At 42.9% G+C, this 13,002-nt stretch overlaps 1 pseudogene; it reads right to left on the bottom strand.

Moving 5' to 3' along the window:
* The window catches only part of LOC126438168 (protein HIRA-like), a 445,447-nt pseudogene that overhangs the window by 142,376 nt on the left and 290,069 nt on the right, over positions 1-13,002 (bottom strand).

The following is a 13,002-nucleotide window of genomic DNA, read 5'->3' as shown; positions in this document are numbered from 1 at the left end:
CGTGGCCATGCCCTTCATGGAGCGAGGAATAACAAGAGCAGAACTATAGGTGCCAGACAGGAGAACACAGGATTTGTGACTAGTCATTAACTTGCAAGTGACTGGGTAAGGCACTTTTTCCTTCACCCGGATCTCTTGGACAGCCTGCTCATCAAGATACAAGGGAAAATCCCAAGAGGAGTCGGCATGTCTGCCATTGCAGATGATGCCGCGGGGAGAAGGAGGCGGACAATCGCTCTTGTATGCATCCCTACCACAGATTACACATTTGGCTGGGTGTCGACAAGATGATCTCATTTGGTTGAAATGTTGACACTGGTAGCAGCGCATAGGTTTTGGATTGTATGGCCAAACTGTGATAATTTCATAGTCTGCTTTGATCTTGGATGGAAGCACAATTCTATCAAAGGTGAGAAAAAACGGTGCGGGTGGGCAGTAAGGAGAGATCAACCTTTTTCATTACATGATGGATGGCAGTGACACCCTGATCAGATAGGTAAGATTGGATTTCGGCCTCGGTTAGACAGTCGAGCAGCCTGGTGTAAATTACACCATGGGAAGAATTCGAAGTTCTATGGGCACTGACATAAACAGGGCAGCCATGGAGAAGCGAGGCAGCAAGCATTTGTGCTTGAGAATCAGACATAGTTTCCAAAATCCAAATGCCATTCTGTAAATGAGAGCAGGATTTCACAAGGCCAGCAATTGCATCAGCACCTTTCTGAATAATAAACAGATTTACCATGGCGAAGGACAAACCGTCTTCAGTATGTGAGACCATGAGGAACAGTCGTGCTGGGTAAGGGTCTTTGAATCATTAGCCTCATTACATTTACGTATCATAGATGTTGATTGGGAAGCTGACTGATTAATTGTGAGAAAATCCCCCATGTTTGCCAGCATCTCTGATGGCATGCTCCTTCCTACTGGGGGCCCCCTTCACTAGGGGGCGCACACACCTTAGGTGACTGTTCACACCTCAGGTTGCACCTCCTGAACACCTGACAGAGGGACCAATCAGCAATTTGGGAAGATTGCCTGAGCTGCAATCACCCCTCCCTGGCCCTGGCATGTACCAGGGGATATGTGTGAACCCTGCCTGTCAACCCAGAACTGGGAATTATGTGTTACGCAGTCACCTGTTACAAGTCAGATGCATGGGCCGATGTTCAGGAGCACACAGGGAGGAAGAAGAGAAAGAGGAGCCTCAAACGCCAAAGCGGAGGAACAAGAGGAGAAGGGAAACAAAAAAAGGAAAGGGAGCAAAAAAACAAAAGGTGAGACTGTTCTTAGGTCAGCGACAGACAATGCAGAACATTCTCAATAACACCAGAGACATGTTCCGCAAGGGAGAGGAAAAAGAATAGCAAGAGGAAAGACATGCAGCACAGAAGGTAAAAAGGCTGTAAAGGCTGAGGCCCTGTGGTAGCCAAGCACAAACCCGCCAAAGAGTGGTGAGCCCCCTGGGGGTCTGTTGCTAAATTTAGAAGTGATGGAGATTAGTGAAATGAAATGTAAAGGGGCCAGAGTATTCTGGTCAAATCATTGTAGGTTACAATATAAACATTATCAATGAATGGTATAATGGGTATTGGCATGATTATGAACAGAAAGGTAGGTAACAAGAGTTACTATGAGCAGCACAGTGACCAAGAATTGAAGCTAAGGCAACATTGTGTAGAGAGATGAAAGTTTGTATGTTTTTCCACAACTGGTTTCAAAGCATAAAACTCCATATTAGGTGCCAACAAATAATTATGGGAACAAAAATGTGTGGTAGTTACAGGGTGGTGACTATTGAACTATATGAAAAAAAAAATATAAATTAATTTGTGCACACACTTTATTCAACATGTAAAAGTCACTACAGATATTCAGATTAAGATTACGACATGTTTGATATGCCTGCCACCATTGGCGATAATGTGGTGCAGACAAATAGCAAAATTCTGCATGATCCATTGAAGTGCCTGAGCATCAATGATGTCAATGACTCCTGAATGGCTGTTTTCAGCTCAGCAAAGATCTTGAGGTTGTTGTTGTACACATTGCCTTTAATATAGCCCCACAAAAAGAAGTTGCCAGTGTTCAGATCCAGGGAATATGGCGGCAAATCAAGGCCCATGCCAGTGGCCTCTGAGTACCCCAGAGCCAGAATGCAGTCGTCCTCAATGTGCTCCTCCATGACATCAAACACTCTCCTGCTTCGATGAGGTCATGCTCCGTCTTGCACGAACCACATCTTGTCAAAATGGGAATGAAATCATCTACTGAAACCTTCACGTACCATTCGGTAGCCACCATGCCATCAAGAAATATCACACATATTATACCATAACTGGACACTGCGCACTACAAAGTCACCCACTGAGGGTGAAGAGACTTCTTGGTCATGAAATACAGATTCTCAGTCCCCCAAATGAACCAATTTTGCTTACTGATGAACCCATCCAAGTGAGCTAAACCAAGCCATGTGCATACATCATGCCCCACAGCCGACCATCCATTTTGAACATCCTAAGGCAGACATTTCAGAAGTTATGACAATTTTATTTCTTACAATTCCTGTATGTTCCCATAATTACTTGGTGGCACCTGAAGATAAAGTTCTAGGCTTTGAAACGAATCATGGAATAAATTAAGGAATCACATGCAATTGAAGTGGATTTTTATTCTATAAACACGTTCCTCAGCTGCTGATGTTCACTTGAATAAATCTTCTGTCATAGGTTTCAACTGTTTATAGCAAACATTCATTACCAAAATCACAAAAGAAAGACCAGGAGACAAAGAGAGATATCAAGTAGACTACATTATGTTTAGAGAAAGATTTAGAAATAAATCCTGATCTACACAGGATATCCAGGTGTGAAACAGACTCAGACTATAATCTGGTAATGATAAACAACAGATTGAAGCTGAAGAGAATGAAAAAGGAGTATATGAATAAAAGCAATTCTGAAAATTTAGGATACAATGCTATTAAGGGGAAATTCTCTGAAGCACTGAGAAACATCAAAAGTAAAAAATGTAGAGTAGTTTTGTGGAAGTGGAGAGAACAAGGAGAAAACAATTTAGATAGATACAGTGCAGACACAGTGAAAATAGCAGCATGTGGACCCTAGAATTTTTCACTGGGGGCAATGGGACTGCAACAACGTACTGGAAGATCTCAAAAGAGAGGGTTGACTACATGAAGCAGGTGCCTGGAACACTACTGTACCAGGTTGCTCGGAATCAAAGACAATGGAAACAGGCAACCATCCAGCAATGGAAAAAAATCTATGATACATGTTACTTACCATGAGACTTCCAGACAATACTGCCATCACATTACCATAGAAGGTACATATGGATAAATGTGACAACTGTGTCAGATGACAGGTCGGATAAGTCACACTTGTAAACTGCCGAGCAAAATAATGTACATAAGAGTGGAAACTAAAACTGAAGATATACTGGAAAAAGAACAGTTTGGCTTCAGAAAGACAAAATGTATTAGATAAGCAGATGTGGTGTTGGGCTTAGTAATGGAAGGCAGATGAGTAAAAATAACGATAGCTTCCTAGCATTTGTGGACCTAGAGGAAGCATTCAAAAATATAAAATGGCATAAGTAGTTCACAATCTTCGGAAGACTGGGGGCTAAGGTAAAGAGATGGGAGAATTAACTGTAAATGTGCAAAAGCCAAGTGGGAGAAATAAACATGGAATGTCAAGACAGGGAAGTATTAGGGAGCGTGTAAGGCAAGGTAGCAGCTTCTCACAACTGTTCTGCAATTAGTACATCAAAGCAACAATGAAATAGTGACAGACAATTTCAGAAGAGGAATAAAGTCGAAAGAGAACAGATAATGTTATGGTTCGCACACCACCTTACCATAAGCAAGGAAGACTTAGAAGATCTATTGTAAGGAACAGACAGTACAGGAAGCACAGAATAAGGCTTTAGGATAAACAAAGCAAATATAAAGTCAATGCAGAGTGGAAGAAGTGATAGAATTCTCCAGTCTAGGAAGTAAGAGTACAGAGACAGGTTGCAGTAAGAAAGATATCAGAAAGAAACTGACAAAGGTGAAGAAGGCTTTCTGCAATAGGAGAGCTCTACAGCACATATTCCATTGGAAACAAAGAAGTTCCTGAATGTGTGTGTCTGGAGCACAACGTGAAATACGTATCATCAGAAATCTGGGGAAGAAGAAATTGGAAGCATTTGAAATATGGTTTTATCAAGATGTGTTAAAAATTAAATGGCAAGATCAAAATGTAAAATGAAGTATTAAAAAGAATAAGTGAGAAACAAATTGTATGAAACAACATTACAAAAATGGACATGTTAGCACAACTGCTACAGAATGCAGAAACAGTTAACCTGGTGTTGGAATGAACAGTAAGGGGAAAAATAGCAGGAGCAAACATAGACTAGACTGCTGAAAACAGTTTACAGAGGATGTTGATTGTAGCAGTCATATAAATATATAAAGATCCAGGGAAGATAGGGAAAGATAGAAGACACCAATGAACCATTAGAAAGAATTATGGAAAAAAGGGCATAAACCTAATTTAAATTCTATTAGTCTTATTACTTTTCTTTCTACATTAGTAAAGTTTACAATATAGTGCTACATTTTGAAGTACCACAGTCATATTCTGTTCTTTGTTTTCTTTTAATGCATTTAGTGAAAATAAACACATCAGGACCTGTCTATGCGATGGTGCACCACTTACGTGAAAGGTAAAGGTACCCAATAGAAGTGCTGATATACCCTCCTCGTGAAATATCTGTAGGTGTTCCTTGTAACATATTTAGCTACAGAGAATGGCAGCACACATCCTTATTCTTCAGTTTCCAAACAGTTTATAAAGCTACTCAAAGAAATAGCCAACCTCCAATAATGAAAACATTTGTGAACTAAACTTTTGTCAACAATACTACCAACAAAACAAAATTCATAGAAGAAAACCAACAAATTATGAGACAGCATCACTGATGAGTATTTATCTTCACAGACAATATATATAGTACTGCAGTGAAAATGACACACTAATAATTCCTTCCTCATAGCTGAGAGGAGACAGGTTGGGCAAGGCTCTCAGACCACAGAATGAGAGAGAGCCAATTGTAGTGAGGCTTCAGACAGAGCTTTGTGTACACTCAACCTCATCAGAGTGTACACGTGGAAAAACAGAGATAAAAAAATAATAATTTCCAAATTTTACAGTTAAAAACCCACTTTTCCCTGGATGAAAGTACATTTTTTCTGTGTTAAATGACAACATACTTTCCCATGGAACTGTAAAATTCCCATAGAGCTGTAAAACTTATTTATCAATTCTTTGGATGGTAAAGGTTTTGTGCGAACCTCCTAACATTTTAGCAAAAACCTACATATTTTGGAGAGGTGTTCAGGACACGAAGAGTGCATATTTTAGTATTACGAAAGTATAAACAAGAATTCCACAAAATACAGCACTTCAAAAGCACTGAAATTGAGATTTCACTGCCTGGTACACTTTTGTCAGCCAATCGTAGCTCGTGTCACATGATCGCCAGCCAATGACAGCAGATATTTGGACCATAAGACACACAATGTCGTCAGCAAATAGCAACATCACTGTTAACTAGTGCAAACACACAAATAGGAAATGTTAATGATTTAAATTGATATATATGCAGTACAGTTACAAGAAAAGCTAAGCTCTCACATATAATACTGGTGGTCAAAAATTTTTTGCAGTTTTTTTATGAGGGTGTGGTTATGCATGATCCTAAAAGCACAGTTTAAAGTACAGCTGATGAATTTTTCTGACAAGCAAAATTATAAATTTCACTGATGTGGACCAAACATTTCATGGGTTACCTGGTTGAATACATGTTCCATCGATCACTTCTATTTTTCCACAGAAAAGCCAATTAAATGTGAAATTGCTCAAGACCTCATCTCATACTTCTTTTTGGAAGGATGATAACTTTATTTGCCATTGTCACTGATAATTTGTAATCTATGAAAGAACTAAAATAAATATGAAAAACTCACCTTGAAGATTTGTCTTTTTTAGCACGTGTTACCCTTTAAGAAACATCAAAGACAAATGTCTTATAAATAATGGCATAAATCGCTTGTCTTCTGGGTCCAAAACTTTTCCAAGTGACTGGTCCCCATAGGGTTAAGTTTTGAATGTGAGTCAAACATTCTGTGATTTAAGAAATTCATTGCAGACCTTCAAACATAACACAATTCATCTTGCTTAAAAGGAAATTTACTTTGTAAACTAAAGCTTCTCACACCACCATTTGTAATATTTTTCCACAAACTTTAAGAATTGCAAACAGTTGTGATGTCATGCTCATTGAAAGCAGTTTGTTGTTACAAAGTACTGCATGGGATTCGTGCTAAAGCTTTTGACACATTTCACTGTCAGCAGAGAAATGTGCATGCACTGTGTTTTGTTGTTGTAAATGGCATATTTTCTATGCAACTAAAGTTTTATTTTGGTGTTATTCTCTCATTAAGTTCTTACCAGTTAAAATTACAAAAATTTAACTGAGAAATAAAACAATAAAAAATTTCCAGATTTCTAAAAATTCAAGGTTCTTCCTGGATGAAAAAATTCCTTGGTTTTTCCCAGATTTTCCAGTTGTCCCGAAGTGTATAAACCCTGCTCATTATAGATGGTGCCTTTTTACACTGCCTTTTCTATTAAACCTTCTCCCAACCTTCCCTCTCCTCTCCCAAGGAGAAACTATTAATGCCAAGAGCCAGGTAGTGAGTCACTCTTTTATATGTGTGTATCAGCAGTAATACACATTTCACCTACTGAATGTAAGTAATGGTCAGTAATTCATACTCATAATTTATTACATACTACACTCATGTTCATAAATTAAGGATGATGCTGATACATGATGAAACAACGCTCTGGTGGGTGGTTTGTGGGTTTAAATCACCTCGGGGTATGACCATGCGGTGCATTTGACCTTCGGTCATTGCACGGTGGCGCTGGCAGCAGTCACATACACAGAGGTGTGTTGGTGCATGTAAGAGTATGGTGGACCAAGTAAGTGTGCAGACTTTTTCATGCATGCTAATGGTGACTGTGTCTTGAAAATGGCTCAAAGAACACATATTGATGATGTTATGAGGGGTAGAGTACTAGGGCGACTGTACTCTGGTCAAACACAGGAGGTTGTAGCACAGGCCCTCTGTGTGCCACAAAGTGTGATCTCGAGATTATGGCAATGATTCCAGAAGACAGGAAACGTGCCCAAGCACTACAGTACGGGATGTCCACAGTGTACAACACCACAAGAAGACTGATATCTCACTATCAGTGCTCACCGATAGCCACAGAGTACTGCAGGTAGCTTTGCTCAGGACCTTACTGCAGCCACTGGAACAGTTGTCTCCAGATGCACAGTCTACAGATGACTGAACAGACATGGTTTATTCACCTGGAGACCTGCAAGGTGCATTCACTGACCCCTGGTCACAGGCTGGTGTCAAGAACACAGTACATGGTCATTGGAACAGTGGTCCCAGGTTATGTTCACGGACGAGTCCAGGTATAGTCTGAACAGTGATTCTCACCGGGTTTCATCTGGCGTGAAGCAGGAACCACATACCAACCCCTTAATGTCCTCGAAAGGGGCCTGTATGGAGGTCGTGGTTTGATGGTGTGGGGTGGGATTATGTTTGGTGCACGTAACCCCTGTATGTCTTTCACAGAGAAACTGTAACAGGTCAGGGGTTTTGGGACATCATTTTGCACCAGTATGTCCATCTTTTCAGGGGTGCAGTGGGTCCCACCTTCCTCCTGATTGGTAATAACGCACAGCCCCACCGAGCTGCCATCATGAAGGAGTACCTTGAAACAGAAGATATCGGGTGAATGGAGTGGTCTGCGTGTTCTCCAGACCTAAACACCATCGAGCACGTCTGGGATGCTCTCAGTTGACGTATCGCTGCATGTCTTCAAACCGCTACAACACTTCAGGAGCTCTGACAGGCACAGGTACAAGAATGGGAGGCTATACCCCAGCAGCCGCTCGACCACCTGATCCAGAGTAAGCCAACCCATTGTGTGGCCTGTGTAAGTGTGTGTGGTTATCATATCCAATATTGATGTTGGGGTACATGTGCAGGAAACAGTGGTGTTTTGTAGCACATGTGTTTCGGGACGGTTTTCTAAACTTATCACCAATACCGTGGACTTACCAATCTGTGTCATGTTTGTTCCCTATGTGACTATGCTATTAGTGCCAGTTTTGTGTAGTGCCACATTGTGTGGCACCACACTATGCAATTATCCTTAATTTATGAGCACGAGTGTAGAATAAGAAACGAATTACACCTACTGTAGGAAAACGTAGTAAACTTACAATGCATGTGACAGCCTTTCAGTGTCCAACAAAATCCTTATCTTTCCGCCATCCCTCACGTTCAACAATTTGAGCAGTGGGACCTCCACCGTTCATGGCGTGTGCTGATACTAAGTATTGACCATCTGGTGACCAGCTGGGCCTCAAGGCATGTGTTGTACCTCCACACTAAAAATTTAAGAAAAAATACAAATAAATAAAACAAAATTGAACTGACATGTTGTAAGCACTCTGTAACACTACAATTTACAGTATTATTAGACTAAATATAATATATTGAAATATTTTTTCAGTGATGAGAAAGCAAGAAATAAGATACTAAACACATACCTCACTGAGAACACCAGTTTATACAGTGGCAAGCAACACAACGTAGCACACAATGAAGTTCTAAGTCTAATACCAAGTTCACTGAAATTTCAGATAACCACAAGGTCCACACCTTTTATCACACTTCCAAGAAACAGAAGCAATAGCAGCTTTTTCAGCTAACCTTTTTTTGTATGTTAGAATTTTGGGTGAATACTAGAAATGGCTATAAGAAGTATGTTATTGTGAAAACAATTTTGTGCCAATACAACCGGTCACTAAATATGTCGTCTCCCCTCACTGACTCAAACACAATAACACAACTGTGTACTGGGACAGAGCAAGTGGGAGCTGCAAATGAACAGACATGTGACAGCAATTGATTGGTGTATCAAATTTATGTTTTCCTGTATTTTCTGTGATATGCAGTTCTCCAGTTCATTAACAAGGGTCAATTCTATGTCAATCTTGTAAATATTTTCTGGGACAGTTTTATTTTGCCCATCCTGTGTAATGGCCAGTGCCAAACCAGTTTGTGGAAGCAGTTTTGTGAAGCAGTTAGGCTGTTCTCTATGATGTTCTTTTTTGTGTGTACACTTCTGTACGAAAGTTTTCCTACCTATCTTACTAAACCGTGAAATGTGGCATAATAGGAAGTGTTCACAAGTGGTTAATAAACAAAACATTTATTTAATGACTAAATTACTACAAAAGAAAAGCATGAAATGGTCTTAAAATTAACAAATATTCGAGAGAATCACTGATGTGGTGGCACTAAACAAAGGCATGGCACACTAGAACTAGTGAACATCGAACAAAGTCACTACCTCGTCCCTGAGTATTGCCAGTACAACAACAAATTTTTACAATGCAATGCACAGAATTAATTGTCTCTTGCGGAAGACATTGTCTGGACAGGATTTGAACAATGAGTGTGCCAGCAGTGACAGGCACAACTCGGCATTCTAATAGCACTCATGTGGGTACTTATATTTGCCAATCAGAATGTTCTGTGGTAGAAGTCACTGATTTACTCACTGGGCTGTATAGACGATGTAGAGATGGTGTGGTGCGGATGAGTCATGAAACTCAAGCTGAAAGTTTCAGAGCAAAGCGCGTTACCACATAGTGTGTTCAGCCCACTGCTGTCGCTGGGCCAAAGTCAATGTGATTCCACGAGGTCAAGGGCAAAACTAAGGGTGGGGCTAGATCAGCGAACACCTTACTAGGAACTGAGCTACTGTCCTGTAGCCAGCGACTGTAGTAGGAAGGTATCCGGTCACAGGACAGAATCGACAGCTTGTTGCGGAAGTATGCACACAAAGAAAGAAACTTGCTGTGTTGGGAGACAGTCATAGTGAAGTAGGAATGTACAGATATGCTAAGACAAATGTGCGGGGAAGGACTGCCACATGAAGGCCCACCTGCCCCTCATGAGAGTGGAGCTCAGATGGTGAGCGAGTTGGTGATGGTGAAGGCTGCTACCAATGGCGTGGGATTGGGGGGGGGGGCAGGGGCGGGGGGGGGGGGGGGGGGGTGAGGTGTGAGGACTGTGTACTGTATCAGTGTTGAGGACATGAGCAGAGCGGTCAACACTGGAGGTCTGCAGTTGTCAGCCATGCAATGGAGGCTGGTGCCAGGTGTTAGGATGCTGGGTGTGAGGTGGGTGGGGTGGCTGGCGGTCAAGTGTGCTAGTCCACTCCATGACAGCAAACAGTGGTGCAGTACCATCAGTGGGCCCAAGTGGTGAGTAACCTGGTGCAGTGCAGGGTGGAGAGTGCGGGGCCAGCCTGAATTGTGTTCAGTGCTGTACTTGCAGCAGTGGGCAGGTGCAAGGCACAGTTGCCAGCTTGGGGCTGTAGAAGCAAGACCACAGAGGTGTTGCCGGGTGGCTGCGAGGATAGGCTGGCAGGCTGATAGCAGACTCTGGCCATTGACAGCACATGCATCAGGCACTGTGAGCATGAATGGCTTGGCTGGTGCCTCCAGTATGAGGATGAGCAGCAGCTGAGGATGTGGGGCTGGAAAAGGATGAAATAACACTATTGTAGAAGTTGCATGCAGCATTGGTGGTGGCGGTGGGATGGGGGATGGGTGATGTGAGGGTGGGGGGCTGGATGGGGGGATGTTAACCTGCTGTCAAGGCAAAATTGCCGAGTTAGGCGTAGGCTATAAGACAGGCATAGGAGCAGGGACATCCTACATGTCAAGGGTGATGATGTCTGTGTTGTCAACGACCAGTGGGTCAGGGATAGGGCCAGCACTGATGTAGCATGGTGGGTTTCCCACAGTGTTCTTGGCCGTAGTGTGGTAGGCTAGCATCTCGAGGTCTTTGGTGGCGGGACACTTGTCATGGTGTCAGCACTGGCATTGGCAGCAGTGGCACCACTGTTGTTGGAAGTGATCACCTATGAGATTTGCACAGAGATGGTAGTTGGTTGGTTGGTTGATTGATTCAGGGGAGTGTAAGAAATGGCAAGGTCATCGATCAAATGGGATTAGGGAAGGAAGTCAGTTGCGCCCTTTCAAAGGAACCAGCACAACATTTGCATAGTGTGATTTAGGGAAGTCACAGAAAACCTAAGTCAGGATTGCCGCACATGTGTTTCAACCATCATCCTCCCGAATGCGAGTCCAGTGTGCTAACCACAACACCACATCACCCGGGCAAAGATGGTAGTCACACTGGGCTGCATGAGATCAGGCAGCATATAGGTGGGCTTCAGTCTATCAATCACACTGCTGGTAGGGGTGCCATGAAGATGTAGGATAAATGTCTTTGAGTCACACTTCAGGACCTAGTCTGGGTGTGGCAGTGCGTGCGAAGTGGGAGCTGACAAGGGTCAATGCATAGAATAGCACCAGATAAGGTTTCTATGAATGAATCCTTTACATCTTTCATACTGCTTGCGGACAGATGGGCAGGGGGTTGGCAGCAGATGAGCCATGCAATCCTGCAAGCCAATGACAAACCCGGGGATGACGTCATCCATGAGCCAGTTGGCAGGCTCCAGGAGGTCGTTCAGCACAGCGAGAGGCTAGCTGTAAATGAGGTCAGTAGCTGATGTCTCAAGTTTAGCCCTGTGAACAACAAGTAGGCTGATAAATACCAGCACCATGACAGTATTCCACTTTCTGTTATGACAGCTGAGTGTATGCTTCAAACTGGTGAAACCGTTCCATCGAGCCATTGGCAGCTAGGTGGTAGCTCAATGTCAGGTGCATTTCAGTCCCACAGAAGTCTGTCAGGCACATGTAAATAGGCACTTGTAGTCCACTGTGACATAGCACGGGCAGCCAAAACGGGCAACCACGTGGAGACGAAGGTGGTGGTTACTGTGGTGGTCATGATGTCGAGTATTGGCATTGCCTCAAGGAAGCTGGTGAATCTGTCCACCAGCGTGAGAGGCAACGGCAGCAGAGAAAAGTAGATGGTTGTCAAAGTCCACACGAACACGCTCAAAGTCCGGAAAAATGGTAATGTGGACATCTACATGGGGCCAATATTTACGCACTGACAGGTGAGGCGTGTGCAGGTTCAACTCTTACAGTCTTCCTGAATACCTGACTACACAAAATACTGCATCACCAGAGCAACAGACATGTAGACAGTGGAGTGCATCACATTGTCTAACAGGTAGAATGTGGGCTTTCAGAAGGCAGCGGGCAAGAATGGGATTGGTGAGCCAGTGGATACATCACACTAGTTGCTGTTGTTTGAGCGGGAGTGGATGTACACTGAAACTGGAGTCTGGATGCAGCATCTAGGCAAAGGTGGGTGAGTTTCAGGTCTTGCTCTTGGTCATTGCTAAGTGCCTCTTATTCCAAGGATGAACTGACAGTGCAGATGCGGCTGAGGCAGTTGGCGATGACAATACCAGTCAATACCAGTGACATGTCATATGTCAGTAGTAAATATGGAGTTGAATGACAGCTGCTGGAATTGATGTGGGGAGCTCAGATCAGTGTTTTTTTGACAGGGAAGACGTTATAGATTTGTGGTCAATGAATACCATGAAGTGATGGGCCTTCTCAAACAGCTGGAAATATCTGATTGCCTTGTAGATGGCAAGGAGCTCCCTTTCATGTGTGCTCCAATGCTGTTGAACAGCAGAGAGCTTGCTGGAGAAGAGAGTGAATGTCTGCCAGATGTAGTCAGTGTGCTCCTGCAGGACAGTGCTGATGAGTGTCTGGCAGGTGTAGACCAAGATGGCAAAGCAGGGCAGTGGATTGGGGGTGGGCGAATGTGTCTGCCAGGTTGCTCTTTGTGGTGTAATTGTCTTCCATTTGCGGTGTCCACTGCACCAGCTTGTT

Source organism: Schistocerca serialis, unplaced genomic scaffold (genome assembly GCF_023864345.2).
Source record: "Schistocerca serialis cubense isolate TAMUIC-IGC-003099 unplaced genomic scaffold, iqSchSeri2.2 HiC_scaffold_1261, whole genome shotgun sequence".
Taxonomy (NCBI): domain Eukaryota; kingdom Metazoa; phylum Arthropoda; class Insecta; order Orthoptera; family Acrididae; genus Schistocerca; species Schistocerca serialis.
The sequence above is the reverse complement of the archived record's forward strand: the minus strand, read 5'-3'. Positions and strand labels throughout refer to the sequence as shown.